The sequence below is a fragment of the Saimiri boliviensis genome, chromosome 11 (assembly GCF_048565385.1).
Source record: "Saimiri boliviensis isolate mSaiBol1 chromosome 11, mSaiBol1.pri, whole genome shotgun sequence".
Lineage (NCBI taxonomy): Eukaryota > Metazoa > Chordata > Mammalia > Primates > Cebidae > Saimiri > Saimiri boliviensis.
This window is the reverse complement of record NC_133459.1, coordinates 98855156-98876991: the sequence shown is the minus strand read 5'-3', so window position 1 is coordinate 98876991 and position 21836 is coordinate 98855156. Positions and strand designations below refer to the sequence as shown.

General features: G+C 43.4%; 1 pseudogene across 1 annotated transcript in view; it reads left to right on the top strand.

Moving 5' to 3' along the window:
- LOC104652263 (large ribosomal subunit protein eL37 pseudogene) overlaps nt 1-21836 on the top strand; it is a 70382-nt pseudogene that overhangs the window by 44429 nt on the left and 4117 nt on the right. Inside the window, exon 3 of the transcript XR_745595.3 lies at nt 9248-9525. The product of XR_745595.3 is annotated as a large ribosomal subunit protein eL37 pseudogene (transcript). The remainder of the gene's footprint in view (nt 1-9247; nt 9526-21836) is intronic.

Genomic DNA, 21836 nt, shown 5'->3' with positions numbered 1-21836 from the left:
AAGAAACTATTTTTTCCTCTTCTCTCACACAACAATCAACACAGAAGACTTCTGTGACCAATTTGTGGGAGTTTTCCCCACAGACCCGATGCAGCAGACACCGGCTGAATGTGGATGTCCTCTAATTTAATTTAGTTCTGACACTACCTGGAGATAGCCTCAGAAACCACAGGTTGAGGACTGCCATTCAGATTTAAACCTCAGTCCCTAAGACTGCCCCAACTTCTGACACCAATTGCAAGTTACAGGTTGTTTTACCTCTGCTTCTGACTGACCAACTATAAATCACAGATTCCATGACCACCTCCTTGAGTTCAATTAGTTTGCTAGAACCGCTCACTGAACTCAGGGAAATATTTACTTATACTTACTGGTTTATTATAAAGGATATTATAGGCCAGGTGCAGTGGCTGAAGCCTATAACCCCAGCACTTTGGGAGGCCGAGGCAGGTGGATCACTTGAGATCATGGTGAAATCCCATCTCTACTAAAAATACAACAATTGGCCAGGTATGGTGGCACATGCCTATAGTCCCAGCTACTCAGGAGGCTGAGGCAGGAGAATCACTTGAACCGGGGAGGCAGAGGTTGCAGTGAGCTGAGATTGTGCCACTGCACTTCAGCCTGGGTGACAGAGTGAGACTCTTGTGTTTAAAAAAAAAAAAAAAGGATTATTATAAAAGATACAGATGAAGAGATGCATAAGGGGAGGAAGAGAAGGAAGGATACAGACATGGAACTTGCATGCCCTCCCCAGGCTTGCTACCCTCTGAGAACCTTCATATGTTCAGCTATCTGGAAGTTCTCAGAAATCAGTTCTTTGAGTTTTGTTTGTTTGTTTGTAGAGATGAAGTCTCGCTTTGTCACCCAGCTGGCACAATCTCGGCTCACTGCAACCTCCACCTCCTGAGTTCAAGCAGTTCTCTGCCTCAGTCTCCCAAGTAGCTGGGATTACAGATGCCCACTACCATGCCCAGCTAAGTTTTGTATTTTTAGTAGAGATGGGGTTTCGCTATGTTGGCCAGACTGGTCTTGAACTCCTTACCTCATGATTCACCCACCTCAGCCTCCCAAAGTGCTAGAATTACAAGCATGAACCACCTCACCCGGCCTGATAGATTTATTTGAATATTTAATGTGTAATTACATGGGGAAGTAATTCAGTTTGTTCTGTATTGTATTGTAGCAAGGGATAGGATAAGAAAAGTGGGTATTGATACAGATTTTAGGTCAGAATACAAAAGAACTGTGTAATAGTGATCAAAAACTAAAAGTCACATGAGGTTTCAGGAAAAAGAGATTCCCTATCACTTGAGGCATTCCTGCAGAAACAGAAACAAAAAGAAAGACAAAATAACTTATTTTTCTCCAACTTATTCTTCCTCCCCAAGAGACAACTTAAGCCATGATGGAGCTGATGGCTGGTGGAGCCTGTCAGATTCTATTTATCATCATTACCATCATCTGAAAGCAACCTTGAAGTACTCATAAGCGCAGTGAAGCTAGGGTGACTAATTTTCCCAGTTTGCCCAGGACAGAGGGATTTCCTGGTGTGGGGGCTTTTTTTTTTTTTTTTTTTTAAGTTTTAGCATTAGGAATGTCCCAGCAAACCGAGAAGAGTTGATTACCTCTGAGCTGAGAGAGTTTTAAATAAAATTAATCCATTAAGACATGGTTGAGACAAACATAAAAGATATGTAGACAATCAAACACTATTATTATTATTATTATTATTTTGAGACGGAGTTCTGCTCTTGTCACCCAGGCTGGAGTGCAATGGCGTGATCTCAGCTCACCCCAACCTCTGCCTCTCAGGTTCGAACGATTCTCCTGCCTCAGTGTCCTGAGTAGCTGGGATTATAGGCATGCACCCCCATGCCTCGCTAATTTTTGTATTTTTAGTAGAGACGGGGTTTCTCCGTGTTGTTCAGGCTGGTCTTGAACTTGTGACCTCAGGTGATCTGCCCATCTTGGCCTCCCAAAGTGCTGGGATTATAGGCATGAACCACCGTGCCTGGCCAACCTTTTTGGTTTTTGTTTTTGTTTTTAGTTGGTATTTGAGACAGGGTCTTGCTCTGTTGCCCAGGCTGGAGTGCAGTGGCGCAATCTCAGCTCACTACAGTCTCTGACTCCCAGGTTCAAGCAATTCTTGCGTCTCAGCCTCCCGAGTAGCTGGGATTACAGGCACACGCCATCATACCCAGCTAATTTTTGTATTTTTAGTAAAGACAGGGTTTCACCATTTTGGCCAGGCTGGTTTCAAACTCCTGACCTCAAGTGATCCACCGCCTTGGCTTCCTAAAGTGCTGGGATTACAGGCATGAGCCACCACACCCAGCCTGTCAAACCTTCTTTGAACCAACATATGAATAAATGAAGGCACTAACATTTCTTTCCCATGTGAGTGAAGTTTCTAGATATTTGAAGCTTACTCTTTAAATGCCAACAAATGTATACATACTAAATTTAAAATGTCCTAAGACATATTAAGTGTAGTTCCCTATGCTGTTTATCAAGGAATATGAAAAATAGATTTGCCCTTTTTTTTGAGACGGAGTTTCGATCTTGTCACCCAGGCTGGAGTGCAGTGTCACAATCTTGGCTCACTGTAACCTCTGCCTCCTGGGTTCAAGGAATTCTGCAGCCTCAGCCTCCAAAGTAGCTGGGATTACAGGTGCTTGCCACCACGCCCAGCTAATTTTTGTATTTTTAGTACAGACAGGGTTTTGTCATGTTGACCAGGCTGATGTCGAACTTCTGACCTCAGGTATCTACCCACCTCGGCCTCCCAAAGTGCTGGCATTACAGGCGTGAGCCACCATGCCTGGCGATTTGCCTTTTTGATAATATATCAGGAAGTAATGAGAATTGGAATTTAGGGCAATAAAGCAAAATAATTCTGTTTTGAAATATGACAGAGCTTGTTTTGAGCTGGCTCTGTCAATTACTATACATGTGGCCTTTGGCAAGTTACTTTACCTGGGTCTTGGTTTTCTCAACTGTAAATCGGGAATAATTTTTGTACTATTACATAGGATAGTGCCTAGTAGACCATAATAAGCACCCAGTAAATAATAAATGGTAGGAATTTTATCATTGTTGTTAATAACCTCCAGAATTATTGTCTGGGCTGAATAGCTGCAGTCTTGACCTCCCAGGCTCAAGCAGTAATCAATCCTCCCACCTCAGCTTCCCACATAGGTGGGACTATTGGCAAATGCCACTATGTCCAGCTAATTTATATTTTAGTTTTGAGAGATAGGGTCTTACTGTGTTACACAGGCTGGTCTCAAATACCTGGGCTCAAAAAAGCCTCCTGCTTTGGCCTCCCAGAGTGCTGGGATTGTTAAGTGTGAGCCATTGTGCCCTGCCACCTGTGCTTGTTAATGGCTTGTTTGTATCTAGGCCCCTAGACTGTTCCAAATACTTGGGACTTCTGGAAACATTACCTACCTCTAAGTGTGGTATTATAGAAATTGATTAATCTTGGCCGGGCGTGGTGGCTCACGCCTGTAATCCAAGCACTTTGGAGGCCAAGGCGGGCGGATCATCTGAGGTTGGGAGTTCAAGACTAGCCTGACCAACATAGTGAAACCCCGTCTTAAAAATATATATATATAAATTAAAAATAAATAAATACATAAAAAAGAAATTGATTAACCTGACATTTTTACTGGCAGTTTCAAGTTAAAATGTTCATTTTCAGACATCATTTTGCAAAGGCTCTTCTCTTTGTTCTACAACTCATTTTATCCAAAAATTTCTTATTCTCTTAGACCACTTGGACACCAAACTTTGCTTTCTCAAGGAAGCCTAGGAGAAGAAAATTCCTAAAGCACAAGAATGAGACTTATAAGACAGTTAACTGCTTTTCCCCTTTAACCTTACCCTTGATCTTATACTGAAAAAGCAGTAGGTAAAGAGGCATGCATGATCCTCAAGGGGAAGGTGCTATGTGAATAAAGGAACATGAAGGCATATTTGACATGGCTTGCTGACTTTCCCTACCCGTCTCTGTCCTCCATTTACCTGCAGAACTAACAATGTCACCTTAAATCTGTTGGTCACCATCCAATCAACTACACTCCTCACTTAAGGACTGGACACAGAGTCCCCATTAAAGTCACTCTTTTAAATCCATAGTACTCCCCTAAGGTGCTCGCTGAGAGAAAGTAAATGCTTCAGAAAAACAGATAAAGTCAAGAATACTGACATCCTTCATGTGTCTATTTGAAAGCTGTGGAATTTTTAAAAATCTCATCAGTCCAAAGTAAACCTATTTGAAAGTGACCACTGAGAGTTGGCCTCCTGTCTAAAGGTTTAGCTGTAAGTAAACAACCTAAAAAAAAAAAAAAAAATTAAAGACCTTGTTTTTGTTTTTGATCAGACTGTTCAAAGAAAGTCTTTTGTGGGTGAAAGTTCACTAGGCTGAAATAATAGAAACATTCGAGAGTGGAATACGACCTTTACCCTTAAAGCAGGGTGCCTTAGTTTATTTTTGCTAGCCTCCTTCATGGGAGAACGTGGACACCGCTTGTCTCACTTCTCAGAATATTTTGCAAGTTGATAGTTCATATGAGGAGAACCAAGCAGAAGATAATATGTTAAGCAGGTGGGCATCTATCTAGGTCTAGGAAAACTGGGAACAAATTTCCTAAATGATGGTCTTCAGTTGGCAAATAACCTCCCAAGTCACCTATAATGTTTAAAAAGCAAAAAGAGGCCAGGCGTGATGGCTTGCGCCTATAATCCCAGGACTCTGGGAGGCCACGGTGGGCAGATCACAAGGTCAGGAGCTCAGGACCAGCCTGGCCAACATAGTGAAACCCCATCTCTACTAAAAATACAAAAATTAGGCCAGGCACAGTGGCTCCCGCTTGTAATCCCGGCAGTTTGGGAGGCCGAGGTGAGAGGATCACTTGAGGTCAGGAGTTTGAGACCAGCCTGGCCAAATGGTGAAACCTCATCTCTACTAAAAATGCAAAAAATTAGCTGGGCATACTGGCGGGCGCTCCTAATCCCAAAAGAATCGTTTGAACCTGGAGGCGGAGGTTACAGTGAGCTGAGATCACGCCACTGCACTCCAGCCTGGGTGACAAAAGTGAAACTTCATCTCAAAAAACAAAGTAAAAAAAAAAAAAATTAGCTGAGTGTGGTAGCACACACCTATAGTTCCAGCTTCTCGGGAGGCTGAGGCAGAACAATTGCTTGAACCCAGATGCAGAGGTTGCAGTCAGCTGAGACCATGCCATTGCACTCCAGCTAGACACAGTCACTCATGCCTGTAATCCCAGAACTTTGGGAGGCTGAGGCAGGCGGATCACCTGAGGTTAGGAGTTCAAGACTATCCTAGCCAACATGGTGAAACCCTATCTCTACCAAAAATACAAAAATTAACTGGGTGTGGTGGCAGGCACCTGTAATCCCAGCTACTTGGGAGGCCGAGGTGAGTGGATCACCTGAACCTGGGAAGCGGAGGTTGCAGTGAGCTGAGATGGCGCCATTGCACTCCAACCTGGTCAACAAGGGTGAGACTTCATCTCAAAAAAAAAAAAAAGCAAAAGGAGGCCAGGTGCGGTGGCCCGCACCTGTAATCCCAGCACTTTGGGAGGCCGAGGTGGGTGGATCACCTGAGGTCAGGAGTTTGAGACCAGCCGGACCAACATGGTGAAACCCCATCTCTACTAAAAATACAAAATTAGCTGGGTGTGGTGGCATATGCCTGTAATCCCAAATACTCAGGAGGCCGAAGCAGGAGAATCTCTTGAACCCAGGAGGTAGGGGTTGCAGTGAGTCGAAATCACGCCTTTGCACTCCAACCCGGGCAACAAAAGCAAAGCTCTGTCTCAAAAAATATATAACAAAAAATAAAAAAAAAAAAGCAAAAGGAAAAAAGTAGGAGGAATCTTCCCACTCCCATAGCTCTGTATGCATCTTGCTACACAGATTGCTATAAAAACCACCCAGAACTGAAAAAGAGAAGATAGCTATTCTGACCTATACCCTGATTTAAACCTTACTTTTGAACTTTATTCAAGAGATAGAAACATGAACTCAATCTTTCATTAATGAACCTCTAAATTAAGAGAGGTCGAAACTACAATTTCAAGAGGGTAAAGGTAATTATTAATACATGCCCATGCATTTGCCATGTGTTTTGGTTGGGGCAATAGTATGTCCTAAATTATCTGGAAAAGTCCAGATTTTATATTTTATCTCGTAAGTCTTTTACTCCTCAGATCATAAAGTTCAGAAATTTAGCCGGGCGCGGTGGCTCAAGCCTGTAATCCCAGCACTTTGGGAGGCCGAGGCGGGTGGATCACAAGGTCGAGAGTTCGAGACCATCCTGGTCGACATGGTGAAACCCCGTCTCTACTAAAAATACAAAAAATTACCTGGGCATGGTGACGTGTGCCTGTAATCCCAGCTACTCAGGAGGCTGAGGCAGGGGAATTGCCTAAACCCAGGAGGCGGAGGTTGCGGTGAGCCGAGATCGCGCCATTGCACTCCAGCCTGGGCAACAAGAGCGAAACTCCGTCTCAAAAAAAAAAAAAAAAAAAAAAAAGTTCAGAAATTTTTCAATTGGAAACTGATTATTTTAATTATAGTTTATAAGCTCTATTAGCAATAATGATAAACATGGCCAGACACGATGGCTCATGCCTGTAATCTCAGCTCTTTGGGAGGCCAAGGCCGGGGGGTCACCTGAGGTCAGGAGCTCAAGACCAGCCTGGCCAACATGATGAAACCTCATCTCTACTAAAAATACAAGAATCAACCAGGTATGGTGCCATGCACCTGTAATCCCAGCTACTCTGGAGGCTGAGGCAGGAGAATCACTTGAATCTGGAAGGAGGAGGTTGCAGTGAGCTGAGATCATGCCATTGCACTCCAGCCTGGGTGACAGAGCGAGACTCTATCTCAGAAAAAAAATAAAAAAGAATAATAATGATAAACAAAGATGTTTTGGGCTAAGAAAAGGCTGTTGAAGAACAAATAGTCATCTTGCATCCCCTTATTTTACCAGCATAATGACAGTCATACCCCATACGTGGTTTTAATGCACACTAAAAGAATAGGGCTTATCATGACTACTGCTAGAATTAGTCTCTCTCCTTACTCTAGTCTAGTTGGGAAAAAAAAAAGCAGGGGTGTTGGCTTATGTCCCTTCTAAGTTATCACCCTACTTGGAAATTGCATGCTGTTCCAAGGTGCCCAATACATCATATGCTGTCACCCCATCATCTGCTCCATCATGGGTCCCCACTCACTTAATTGCAGATCACTGCCCCAGACTCATGGACACACTTCTTTCATAGGATATTGTTCCCTGTGATGGGTGGAGCATACGAGTAAATGTGAGGAAAGGCACGTTTTTCTATTTTTTAAAATTTATTTATTTTTAATTTTGTTAGAGATGGGGTTTCACCATATTGGCCAGGCTGGTCTCAAACTCCTGACCTTGTGATCCACCGGCCTTGGCCTCCCAAAGTGCTAGGATTACAGGGGTGAGCCACCATGCCCGGCCGAAAGGCATATTTTTCTTTACTACTTTATCCTCTTATTCTCCTCAGCTCCACCACACACGGTAGTAGTATAAGTCTAATAGACTTAGTGAGTGGGTGAAGTAACTTAAATAAATCACACTGTAGGAAGAAGGGAAAATTAAACTTAACACAAAATCTTCTATATTTGCACAATTTTAGTGCATTTGATAGGCAGGAGCTCTATTTAAGCTGTCTTCCTAGAAGTCCCGTCAATATTTTCACTTAATCTTATTCATTAGGAACTTAGACTCATGGCCACACAGACGCACTGCTTTAAGAATGAAGTCGGCTGGGCGCGGTGCCTCACGCCTGTAATCCCAGCACTTTGGAAGGCCGAGGCGGGCGGATCACGAGGTCAAGAGATCGAGACCATCCTGGTCAACATGGTGAAACCCCGTCTCTACTAAAAATACAAAAATAGCTGGGCGTGGTGGCGCATGCCTGTAGTCCCAGCTCGGGAGGCTGAGGCATAAGAATTGCTTGAACCCAGGAGGCGGAGGTTTCGGTGAGCCGAGATCGCGCCATTGCACTCCAGCCTGGGTAACAAGAGCGAAACTCCATCTGAAAAAAAAAAAAAAAAAAAAAAAAAAAAAAAAAAAAAAAAGAAAAGAATGAAGTCTGGCTGCGCCTGTAATCCTAGCACTTTGGGAAGCTGGGGCAGGTGGATCATGAGGTCAGGAAATCGAGACCATCCTGGCTAACAAGGTGAAAATCCATCTCTATTAAAAATACAAAAAATTAGCCAGGTGTGGTGGCACCTGCCTATAATCCCAGCCACTCGGGAGGCTGAGGCAAAAGAATCACTTGAACCCAGGAGGCAGAGGTTACAGTGAGCCAAGCAAGATTGCACCACTGCACTTCAGCTTGGGTGACGGAGTGAGACTCCATCTCAAAAAAAAAAGAATGAATTTGTATTCCACTCCCAGATTTCTCATGTCACTATGGTTTTAGCTTAGTGAACTTTTGTTTTAAGACAGTCTCACTATATTGCCCAGGCTGGAATGCAATGGCACAATCTCAGCTCTGTATAACCTCAGCCTCCTGGGTTCAGGCAATTCTCCTGCCTCAGCCTCCCGAGTAGCTGGCATTACAGGTGCCCACCACCATACCTGGCTAATTTTTTGTATTTTTTTCCTTTCTTTTTTAAAAAAAAAAAAAAAAAAAGATGGGGTTTCACCACGATGGCCAGGCTGGCCTTGAACTGCAAACCTCAGGGGATCCACCCACCACGGCCTCCCAAAGTAAAGTGCTAGGATTACAGGCGTGAGCCACCGCGCCCGGCCCAATTTTTTGTATTTTTAGTAGAGACAGGGTTTCACTATGTTGGCTAGGCTGGTCTTGAACTCCCGACCTCATGATCTGCCTGCCTTGGCCTACCAAAGTGCTGAGATTACAGGCATGAGCCACTGAGCTGGCTAACTTTTACCCCAAAAGACTCTACAAGGGAGGCCAGCTAAATGAGTTCCTTGCCTTGCATCTACCACCAAAAGAGGAAGTCAGGTGGTAGGAAACAAAATGAGATTAGTCATACTGATTGATCAAGTTATGGTTTTTGTGTATATCCAAGTTTTAGTGTATCTACGGTGGTCTTGCTAAATGACCTTTCTGATTGCCCCAGGAAACCTAACAAGATATTACTTCCTTTCCAGGGGGTTGCCTTGTAGAAAACCTAATTTATAATCTTTTTACCCTACCCATAGGTCTGACAGCCCTGCCATTTCCTAACTTCTGCTGTGTGGCCAGCCTCCTGCCTTTGGAAGCTCCAGTCATGACCCACAGAGTTGGTCTCATCCTGGGAACTCTCTCTTGCTTCTCCCAGTGGTTCGTTCTCCAAGTCTGTGTTATTCAGTCAAAAACAAAAACAAAAACCCAAATGCTTCAGACAACTCTTGCAAACTAGTCCTGGCTTTTGGTGTTCCAGGTTGCAGAAGAGCCCTGATGGCACATGGGTCCTCCAAGTGTTTGTTTCCTCACCACTGTGAGTGGCAAATATGCCTCTTTATCCTTAAAATTGTCCGGCCAGTAACTGCTGGAACACACTGGCATAGATGCACACATACAAACACACCTTTCAAGGGCAAATGTTAATTCACAAAGACAATTGTAAAATCTAAACTAAAGCTCACAAATGAGAGCTGCCTTTGACGTGAATTCTGCCCACAGAATCTACTCCACCCTATTATATCTGATTGCTTCACCCATTTATAATAATAGCCTGTCCTCTGAAATCATTGGAGTTTAAGATCCCTGAATCTAAACCTGTAAGTAGGAAAATAGACATTTTCCTAATGCCTTATAATATATAAACATATTTCCTTTTTCTCCTTCTGCTTTTATTTTTATTTTTTTGAGATACAGTCTTGCTCTGTTGCCCAAGCTGGCATGATCTCAGCTCACTGCAAACTCCACCTCCTGGGGTCAGCCGGTTCTCCTGCCTCAGCCTCCCAAATAGCTGGGACCACAGGAGTGTGCCACCACAACTGGCTAGTTTTTTGTATTTTTAGTAGAGATGAGATTTCACCATGTTGGTTGGTTCTTTTTTTTTTTTTTTTTTTTTGAGACAGAGTTTCACTCTTGTTACCCAGGCTGGAGTGCAATGGCGCGATCTCGGCTCACCACAACCTCCGCCTCCCGGGTTCAGGCAATTCTCCTGCCTCAGCCTCCTGAGTAGCTGGGATTACAGGCACGCGCCACTATGCCCAGCTAATTTTTTGTATTTTTAGTAGAGACGGGGTTTCACCATGTCGACCAGGATGGTCTTGATCTCCTGACCTCGTGATCCACCCGCCTCGGCCTCCCAAAGTGCTGGGATTACAGGCTTCAGCCACCACGCCCGGCGTTGGTCGGTTCTTAGCAAAACTTATCCCCTTCCCCAGCCTTTGAACTACCAGAGATGGAGAGGAGGTTTGATTCTGCGGGCCACGTATTAGTATTAATCATTTTTCACATTCATCCTTAACAGTTACACTTCCCGCCACTGTTTGGAATATTGATAATTGGGCAATAATTCCTTCAGGATTTAGTTTAATAAATTTTAATTTTCTTCTGTTATACCACCAGACATTTTCATTCGTTCAAGAAATATTTATTGAGCACCTACTATGTTGTCAGGTGTATATTCGGATACCCAGAGTAGAGCTATAAACAAAACAAAGCTACTTTCCTCATTAAACTTTATTATTTTGGTAAAGGAAGCAATTTCAGTATCCAGAATAGACAGCCTATTTTCAATGTCTGTAATGCTGAAGATTGAATATACTCTGGGTTTAATTCAGAATTATCTGTCTTGCATATAATCTCTCAGGTACATCTTTTATGAAATCAGAAGCTTTTTATCTCAACTCAAATGAAGTAATTGTACATTAATAAGTATCTACTAAGTAATAAAATGTTTAAATGTAACTAGTCCATTACTAGTTAGTTTAATAGATAGGGAAGGGTATTAGTGACATCAAGGTTATTAAGTCTTGGGCTAATTCTAGGTACAAACAAATTAATACCCTTCAGTCTCAGAGCCACAGACTACTTTGCTAACCCTGGTCAGTCCTCTTTCAGATGCATCAGTTGGAAACAAGAGAAATCAAGGAATAGGTCGGGCGCAGTGGCTCACACCTGTAATCCCAGAACTTTGGAAGGCTGAGGCAGGTGGATCATGAGATCAGGAGATTGAGACTCGCCTCACCATCATGGTGAACCTCTGTCTCTACTCAAAGTACAAAAATTAACTGGGTGTGGTGGCACATGCCTGTAATCCCAGCTACTCAGGAGGCTGAGGCAGGAGAATTGCCTGAGCCCAGGAGGCGGAGGTTGCGGTGAGCCGAGATCACGCCATTGCACTCCAGCCTGGGCAACAGAGTGAAACTCCGTCTCAAAAAAAAAAAAAAAATCAGAGAATATTAGGTATCAGTATCATTGGAAAAGCAACTTAACATCTAAATCCTGCTTAGGATTGTTTAAAGAAGCATCCTGGACAATGGTACCAAACATGACTCGGGGCAGTCTTCAAACTGAAAGCTACAGGCACCCTTCTCTTTCCACCAGTCAGGAGAATCGGAAGTTCTTTTATTTGGAACAAATCCTTGGGATGAGATTGCAGTCGTGTGCTGCTGCTGTAATACAGTCCTCCGTCCTCAAGACAGTTTGTGAATTAAACTATTAGTACAATAATTTAAGAGAATAGCAGTGGCCAAGTGCCGTTGCTCACACCTGTAATACCAGCACTTTGGGAGGCCGAGGCCGGCAGATCACAAGGTCAGGAGCTCAAGACCATCCTGGCGAATATAGTGAAACCCGGTCTCTATTAACGATACAAAAAAATTAGGCCAGGCGCAGTGGCTCACACTTGTAATCCCAGCACTTTGGGAGGCTGAGGCAAGTAGATCATGAGGTCAGGAGTTTGAAACTAGCCTGGTCAAAAAAATAAAATAAATAAAAATTTAAAAAAAAATTTTTTAAAGGAAAAAAAAAAAAAGAAACTAACCTGTATGATGAAACCCTGTCTCTTCAAAAAATACAAAAAATAGCTGGTCAAGGTGGCTTGAGCCTGTAATCCCAGCTACTCAGGAGGCTGAGGCAGAAGAATTGCTTGAATTCAGGAAGCAGAGGTTGCGGTCAGCCGAGATCGTACCATTGCATTCCAGCCTAGACATCAAGAGTGAAACTCTGTCTCAAAAAAAAAAAAAGAAAAAAAAAAAATTAGCCAGGCATGATGGCACATACCTGTAGTCCCAGCTACTCAGGAGGCTGAGGCAGGAGAACTGCTTTAACCCGGGAGGTGGAGGTGGCAGTGAGCCGAGATCGCACCACTACACCCCAACCTGGGTGACAGAAGTAAGACTCTGTCTCAGAAAAAAAGAAAAAAGAGAGAATGACAAATGTCATGGGGGCATTTTGAGAATTAAAGCTGATACAATCTAGTGTTCTGACATGCCTGAAGGACCTGCCTGCCAACATTCCATGTATATGAAAGATTAAGAAAGAGCTTACAGGAAGAGGACCACAAGACAGGGTTAGGAGAGAGAAGAAATGCTAGCCACAAACCAAATTTATGTTTGAATCCTAGCAAATAGGAGCTAAAATAAGTAAAGGGTGTGTAAAATCTGAAAGAGTAATTTCCATAAAAACCTGTGAATGTCAGGACTTTAAAGCAGCCCTTTCTGATTAGCTATGACTATCAGATTGTCACTGTATGGATTAGAGTTGGGGGTGAAGAGTGCTTTGCCGGTTAGAATTGCTATTGAAGGGATCATAGGCTGAAATAGCCAACATAATGGCCCCCAAAGAAGCCAGGCAGCAGCATACCTGAGTGAGCAATGGCAATGTAACATACACATCAGTGGCTGCAGGTGTTTTTGGCCCTAGCACCAGGGTGTGTATCCGGGTTGGTAAAGGATGACAAGGGACTGAACTGAAGTGAATCACAGGGGAAGGAAGGAACTTTTATTTATTTATTTATTTATTTTGAGATGGAGTGTCATTCTTGTCCTCCATACCTGGTATTACAGGCATGAGCCACTGCACCCAGCAAGAAGGAACATTTATAGGTGGTTGAGTGTAATAGTTAAGAGTGCCTTCACAGAGTCCACGTGCAGTGGCTCACGCCTGTAATCCCAACACTTTGGGAGGCTGAAGCGGGTGGATCGCCTGAGGTCAGGAGTTCGAGACCAGCCTGGCCAACATGGTGAAAAATATAACGTAATCTCTACTAAAAATAAAAAAATTAGCGGGGCATGATGGCAGGCACCTGTAATCCCAACTACTCAGGAGGCTGAGGCAGGAGAATCACTTGAAGCTGGGAGGCAGAGGTTACAGTGAGCCGAGATGACACCATTGTACTCCAGCCTGGGCGACAGAGTGAGACTGTCTCAAAAATAAATAAATAAATAAATAAACAAATATGGAAAGAGAGATGGCTAGAATGAACTCTGCAGTACTGGATCAGAACTGGAAATATCAATATGAGCACATATGTTTATAAATTGGGTATGTGTGTGCATTAGTGTGATAGTCTGTCCTCTGAAAGGACCTGTAAGCCATGACGCTCCAGTGCAAATTAGTACACCTAGAACTCAGATTGTTCCAATTACTATTCTCCCTAAAGAAATCAGAGCTGCTTTTTTTTTTTTTTTTTTGACAGAGTCTCTCTTGTCACCGAGGCTGGAGTGCAATGGCACAATCTTGGCTCATTGCAACCTCCACATCTGGGGTTCAAGCAGGTCTCCTGCCTCAGCCTCCCAAGTAGCTGGGATTACAGGCGCCCGCCACCATGCCTAGCTAATATTTGTATTTTTAGTAGAGACGGGGTTTTACCATGTTGGCCAGGATGGTCTCGAACTCCCGACCTCAGGTGATCCACCCCCACCTAAGCCTCCCAAAGTGCTGTGATTTCATGTGTGAGCTACCACACCTGGCCAGTGGAAGAGGATATTTACATAGTCTCAGAGTATCTCCCCATAAGATATTTGTTAACTATAAAAGGAAAAATGGTCTTTTTCAAGTGAAGAAACCTGACAGATATCCCCTTAACCAAGTAATCAAAGTTAACTTCAACAGTAATGGATCAAGTCAGCTCCTAATATTATGTATGGATCACAACATCACTTCCACGCTATTCCTGCTAAGAATGCATAACCTCAATATAATCATGAAGAAACACAGACAACCCAAGTTCGGGGATCTACAAAACAACTGGCCTATAACTCCTCAAACTTGTCAAGATTGTGAAAGACAAAATTTGGAAATTTATTCCAGATTAAAGGAGACTAGACACTTGAAAACTGAACACAATGTATGATATGGGATTTATTTTACCATAATGGACATTATTGGAACATTTGAGCATATTTGGATGAGCCCTGTAGGTTAGAAAATATTATTGAATCGGGGCCGGGCGCAGTGGCTCAAGCCTGTAATCCCAGCACTTTGGGAGGCTGAGGTGGGTGGATCACAAGGTCAAGAGATCGAGATCATCCCGGTCAACATGGTGAAACCCCGTCTCTACTAAAAATACAAAAAATTAGCTGGGCATGGTGGCGTGTGCCTGTAATCCCAGCTACTCAGGAGGCTGAGGCAGGAGAATTGCCTGAACCCAGGAGGCAGAGGTTGCGGTGAGCCGAGATCGCGCCATTACACTCCAGCCTGGGTAACAAGAGCGAAACTCCGTCTCCAAAACAAAAAAGAAAGAAAATATTATTGAATCAATATTGATTTCTTTTCTTTTTTTTTTTTTATTTTTTGAGACAGAGTTTCGCTCTTGCTACCCAGGCTGGAGTGCAATGGCACGATCTCGGCTCATCGCAACCTCCGCCTCCTGGGTTCAGGCAATTCTCCTGCCTCAGCCTCCTGAGTAGCTGGGATTACAGGCACGAGCCACCATGCCCAGCTAATTTTTTGTATTTTTAGTAGAGACGGGGTTTCACCATGTTGACCGGGATGGTCTCGATCTCTTGACCTCGTGATCCACTCGCCTCGACCTCCCAAAGTGCTGGGATTACAGGCTTGAGCCACACGCCCGGCTGAATCAATATTGATTTCTTAATTTTTATAATTGTGGTTATGAAAGAGAATATCCTTGTTTTTAGAAAATATATACTGGCGGGGCATGGTGGTGCATGCCTGTAGTCCCAGCTACCCAGGAGGCTGAGGCAGAAGAATAGCTGGAACCTGGGAGGCAGAGGTTGCAGTGAGCTGAGATCGCACCACTGCACTCCAGCCTGGGCGACCGAGCAAGACTGTCTCAAAAAAAAAAAAGAAAGAAAGAAAAAAGAAAATATACACTGAAGTGCTTAAGGGAAAGGGGCATCCTGTCTATAACTTACTATAAAACAGAAGAAAGTTCAGAAAAAAATTACACACATACATATGCACACAAATACAGTGAGAGAAAGAGCAAGTATGTAGTAGATATTACCCTAGGTTGCTAGGAGAATCAAAATTAAAAGCAATTAATTCATGACTAACATCAGAAACTTGGAGAAATTGTGCCCCAATGCCCTTTTATCGAGTTCCCAGTGCCAATTTATGATGTAACAAAAGGTAGCACTCCACATGGCAAAAAGGCTCAAATGCCAGCAAGTCACTCTGTATGTTTGGGACATCTGTAGAACACTTTTTTTTTTTTTTTTGAGACAGAGTTTAGCTCTTGTTGCCCAGGCTGACGTGCAATGGCACAATCTTGGCTCACCACAACCTCTGCCTCTTGCGTTCAAGTGGTTTTCCTGCTTCAGTCTCCCAATTAGCTGGGATTACAAGCATGTGCTACCATGCCCGGCTAATTTTGTATAATTAGCAGAGATGGGGTTTCACCATGTTGGTCAGGCTGGTCTCGAACTCCTGACCTCAGGTGATCCACCACCTAGGCCTCCCAAAGTGCTGAGATTACAAGCATGAGCCACCATGTCTGGCCTTATAGAACACTTAGACACTCTTCTAGCAAAAAAATTTTAAAACTGTCTTCTTCACATTGAGTGATTGCAGTCACAAATTTCACACAGCTCTCCTGCTTGTATCATAGAATAATCCATTTTCTGATGAACAGATTGAATCCAAATAAATTCCAAACGCTTGTATAATGTAGAGATAAAACATTTTAGGTTCAAAGCTTAAAGCTAATTAAAAACTGGCATGGGCCACGGTTTGAACCATCACCAACTTGCCTTTGCCCTGTTATTTGTCTGCTGTCTTTGTCTGCTATTCCATATCACTTGCTGGAAGGAAGCAGCCATATTGAAATACAAATTGTGCTTGTTTCTTTTTTAAAAAAAGAAAACAAATAGATGGTTTATTCTAAGAATGTACAGGAACTTATATTCTAAACGTCCATAAATGCATATTCTAGGGACTCTTATCTCAGAAGCCTACTACAGTTTCTCTTTAATCTTTTTAAACATCCTGTTACATAAATTGCAGCTGTATCTATAGCAGGAAGAATAATAAGATAATAATTGGTCAAACATCAAAAGCCCTTGGGTGGGTCTTCCACAAACCTTTAGTCTTCTCTCCCACCAACACCATGTTCTTAGCTTTTTTTTTTTTTTCCGACCGCATTAATGTATTTTTTGTTTGTTTGTTTCTTCTTTTTCCTTTCCCCTGAGTAATTACTATGAATATTTGCCAGGTCAAGAATTCTTCCCAAGAACAAACCCCAAGTATGAAAAAAATCAAACAAATTGTACCTGACAATAAGATGTACTCTTTCCAGGCCCACCCCCTCCCTTTGATTTCTTTCTCCAGATTGAGTGGGTTTCATTGGTGGAATTGCACGTCCTCAGTGTTTCATGAAGGAGAGATCGCCTACCCGACCTATGACCTGCTAGGAATTTCCTATTAACTTTCATGGGGTGAATTTGGAATTGTCTTTACCACCCAGCATTTACTAAGTAAGAATCACACAAATTGTCTGTGAATCTAATATATGTATACATATAGCAAGTATTTCTTGATGATAAAATGTTAGAGTTAGTTGGGAGTTGCTGGAAGTCGGAGAAAAAAATAGGGAGAAAAAGAAAAATATTAGAGTTATGGCCGGACACCGTGACTCATGCCTGTAATCCCAGCACTTTGCGAGGCTGAGGCAGTTGGGTCACTTGAGGTCAGGAGTTTAAGACTAGCCTGGCCAATATGGTGAAACCCCATCTCTACTAAAAATACAAAAAGTAGCCGTGAGTGGTGGTGCGTACCTGTAATCCCCAGCTACTCAGGAGGCTGAGGAAGGAGGATGGCTTGAACCCAGAAGGCAGAGGTTATGGTGAGCCAGCGCCACTGTATTCCAGCCTAGGTGATAGGGTGAGACTGAGTCTTAAAAAAAAAAAAAAAAAAAAAAAAAAAAAAGTTAGAGTTAGGAAGAGTTTTAGAGGTCATTCAACTTGACGTCTTTTCCATAACCTTTTTATCAAATGGTTGCAAGCCACAAACTCAGTTGTTATAACAAGGAGCTCCGTTTGGTGTTGGGCAGCTTAATCCATTGCTGGGCAGCTCTCATCTTAACCTTGCTTCTTTATTTTTTTTTTTTTTGGAGACGGAGTTTCACTCTTGTTACCGAGGCTGGAGTGCAATGGCGCGATCTCAGCTCACCGCAACCTCCGCCTCCTGGGTTCAAGCAATTCACCTGTCTCAGCCTCCTGAGTAGCTGGGATTACAGGCACACACCACCATGCCCAGCTAATTTTTTGTATTTTTAGTAGAGACGGGGTTTCACCTTGTTGACCAGGATGGTCTCGATCTCTCGACCTCGTGATCTACCCGCCTCGGCCTCCCAAAGTGCTGGGATTACAGGCTTGAGCCACCGCGCCCGGCCTTAACCTTGCTTCTTGTTGTGGGTTTTGGAGCCTCACAGAATATATCTACCTCTCGCCATCTGACAACCCTTCACACACTGGGTAGATGCTAATTTGTGCCAATTAAGCTATCACTAGGTCTCTTAATGATTTTTCAGATCGCATTGGATAAATGCATGAACATCAGAAAGTTAATGTTTAACTCTGAAAGGTAAGATTATGGTTATACTTTTATTTTCTTGTTTATATGTAAATTCTAATTTTCACAATAAATATTTACTTTAGTAATGAAAACATTTGGCCAGGTATGGTGGCTCACACCTGTAATCCCAGCACTTTGGGAGGCCAAGGCAGGCGGATCACTAGGTCAGGCGTTTGAGACTAGCCTGGCCAACAAGGCAAAACCCCATTTCTACTAAAAACACAAAAATTAGGCCGGGCTCGGTGGCTCACACCTACAGTCCCAGCACTTTGGGAGGCTTAGGCGAGCTTATCACCAGGTCAGGAGTTCGAGGCCAGCCCAACCAACATGGTGAAACCCCGTCTCTACTAAAAACACAAAAATTAGCTGGGCGTGGTAATGCACGCCTGTAGTCCCAGCTACTCAGGAGGCAGAGGCAGGAGAATTGCTTGAACCCAGGAGGCAGAGGTTGCAGTGAGCAGAGATCGTGCCAACTGCCCTCCAGCCTGGGCAGCAGAGCTAGATTCTGTCTCCACAAAAAAAAAAAAGAAAGAAAGAAAAGGAAAATACAAAAATTAGTTGGGTGTGATGGTGGGTGCCTATAGTCCCAGCTACTCAGGAGACTGAGGCAGGAGAATCACCTGAACCCGGGAGGTGGAGGTGGCAGTGAGTAGACATTGTGCTGCTGCGCTCCAGCCTGGGCAACAGAGCGAGACTTGGTCTCAAAAATGATAATAACGAAAACATTTTTATTGAGTTTCTTCTAGATGCAGTTCTTGGCAGGTATATCTAATTACATTGCAATAACCCTGAGGGTTAGGCATTGTAATTATTCCCATTGTACAGATGAGGAAACTGGGGCATGGAGGAATTAGATAATTTGCCCAAGGCCACACAGCTAAATAAGTGGCTGATATGATATTGGAACCCAGGTTTGCCTGATTTTTAAGTATTTCTCTTTTTTTTCTTTTTTTGAAACTGAGTCTTGCCCTGTCGCCAGGCCGGAGTGCAGTGGCGCGGTCTCAGCTCACTCAACCTCCTCCTCAGGTGTTCAAGCCATTCTGCTGCCTCAGCCTCCCAAGTAGCTGGGACTACAGTCGCACACAACCAAGCTCGGCTAATTTTTTGTATTTTAGTAGAGACAAGGTTTCACCATATTGGCCAGGATGGTCTCAATCTCCTGACCTTGTGATTCACCCGCCTCGGCCTCACAAAGTGCTGGGATTACTGGAGTGAGCCACTGCCTCTTTTTATTTTTTTGTTATTTTTTGGGTGTTTTTGAGACAAGGTCTTACTTCGTCACCAAGGCTGGAGTGCGGTGGTGTGATCACTGCTCTCTGCAGCCTAGATCTCCTGGGCTCATGCAGTCCTCCCGCTTCAGCTTCCCAAGTAGCTGGGACCACAGGTATGAGCCACCATGCCCAGCTAATTTTTTTTCTTTTTTAGGGACTGGGTCTCCCTATGTTGCCCAAGCTGCTTTCAAACTCTTGGGCTCAAACCGTCCTCCCACTTCAGCTTCCTAAAGTGTTGGAGCCACCGTGCCTGGCGGACTGTTCCTCTTAGAAGAAAAACAATTTATTTCTTTTGGCAGTGACAAGTAGGGCGTTATTTGTTTTGTTTGTAGTGTGTTGTCCAGAAATTAGTACAATATGCTAGATTTGATGTAAACAGCATAAAGCACACTGGGATTATTACGTCCTTTGGTTTGGTCACAGTATAATATATCAATGCCCCTAAGACTGCATTTGATTTTTTAACTGTGATACAAGATTACTGGTTCATATCGAGATTATAAAAAATCCTCTGGTTCTTATTTTATTTTTTCTTTCTCCCTTGACTCTACCATCCCCCACCATCTGCTAGCCCATCAACTCTCCCCTCCACCCCTATAACCAATGTATCAACCTTGTTGCTAACATTTTTCTTTATACTCATATAATCACATATAGACAAATAGAAATGTACACATATTAAATGCAAATTTTTTTGTCATTTAAAAAGTGACTACCTTTTTGTCTCTTACTAAAAACATTTTTGTGTGTAAAATCCCTCTAAGTCAACTGGTAGAGTACACATTCATTCCTTTTTATCGATGTTCCAAAATGTGAATGTATTATAATTTTTGCAACCATCACTCTATTGATGGACACCCATAGTATTTACAGTTTGTGTGTGTGTGTGTTGCCACTTAAAATGCTGCAACAAATGTCCTTGGACATATGTCCCATAGTGTTTTTACTCCAACAGTTTTATTGAAACTAATGGTTTTATTTCAGAGGATAGATTCCCAGGTCTGCAACTGCTGGGTCAAAGGGTATATGTATTTTATTTATTTTTTTATTTTATTTTATTTTTAAGACGAAGTCTCAGTCTACCACCCAGGCTGGAGTGCAGTGGTGCAATCTTGGCTCACTGCAACCTCTGCTTCCTGGGTTCAAGTGATTTTCCTGCCTCTGCCTTCTGAGTAGCTGGGATTACAGGCATATGCCACTGCACTCCAACCTACTCCGACTTAAAAAAAAAGGCTGGGCTCAGTGGCTCACGCCTATAATCCCAACACTTTTGGAGGCTGAAGTGGGTGGATCACGTGAGGTCAAGAGTTCGAGACCAGCTTGACCAACATGGAGAAATCCCTTCTCTACTAAAAATGCAAAATTAGCTGGGCATGATGGCTCATGCCTGTAATCCCAGCTACTCAGGATGCTGAGGCAGGAAAATCACTTGAACCCAGGAGGTGAGCCGAGATGGCACCATTGCACTCCAGCCTAGGCAACTAGAACAAAACTTCATCTCAAGCCGGGCGCGATGGCTCAAGCCTGTAATCCCAGCACTTTGGGAGGCTGAGGCGGGTGGATCACGAGGTCAGGAGATCGAGACCATCCTGGTCAACATGGTGAAACCCCGTCTCTACTAAAAATACAAAAAAAAAAAAAAAATTAGCTGGGCATGGTGGCGCGTGCCTGTAATCCCAGCTACTCAGGAGGCTGAGGCAGGAGAATTGCCTGAACCCAGGAGGCGGAGGTTGCAGTGAGCCGAGATTGCACCATTGCACTCCAGCCTGGGTAACAAGAGTGGAACTCTGTCTCAAAAAAAACACTTCATCTCCCCATCCCCCCAAAAATTAGCCAGGTGTTGTAGTAAATGCCTGTAGTCTTAACTACTTGGGACACTGTGGCAGGAGATCACTTGAGCCCAGGAATTTAAGGCTGCAGTGAGCTATGATCACACCTCTGCATTCCAGCCTGGGCACAGAGCAAGATCTCATCTTTAAAACAAAACAATATAAATATTTGTGGTCTACTGTGTTCTAGGTACTGAGTGGGGTTAGAACAGTTAAAAAAAATAGACAATACCCAGACTGTCATGAAAGTTACATTCTACTTGATGAGATAGATATCAATAAAAATTCAGATCATTTTATGACGAAAGTGAAATGGAGCAACACTAAATGAGGAGGAAGGCACATAACTTCAGAAGGCACTAACCATGTGACGACTGGGAGTATGCCATTCCAGGGAAGGGGAACAGCAAGCACAAAGGCCTAGAGGAGGGGATGGGCGGCAAGAAACAAGGAGAGCAGTGTACCTAGAGCAAAATGTGAACGAAGGTAAGTAGAGGAAAGGTAGACAGAAACTAGATTCTGTAAGGTCTTAAAATTCTTTTATTTGGCCGGGCGCCATGGCTCACGCCTGTAATCCCAGCACTTTGGGAGGCTGAGGCGGGTGGATCACAAGGTCAAGAGATCGAGACCATCCTGGTCAACATGGTGAAACCCCGTCTCTACTAAAAATACAAAAAATTAGCTGGGCGTGGTGGCACGTGCCTGTAATCCCA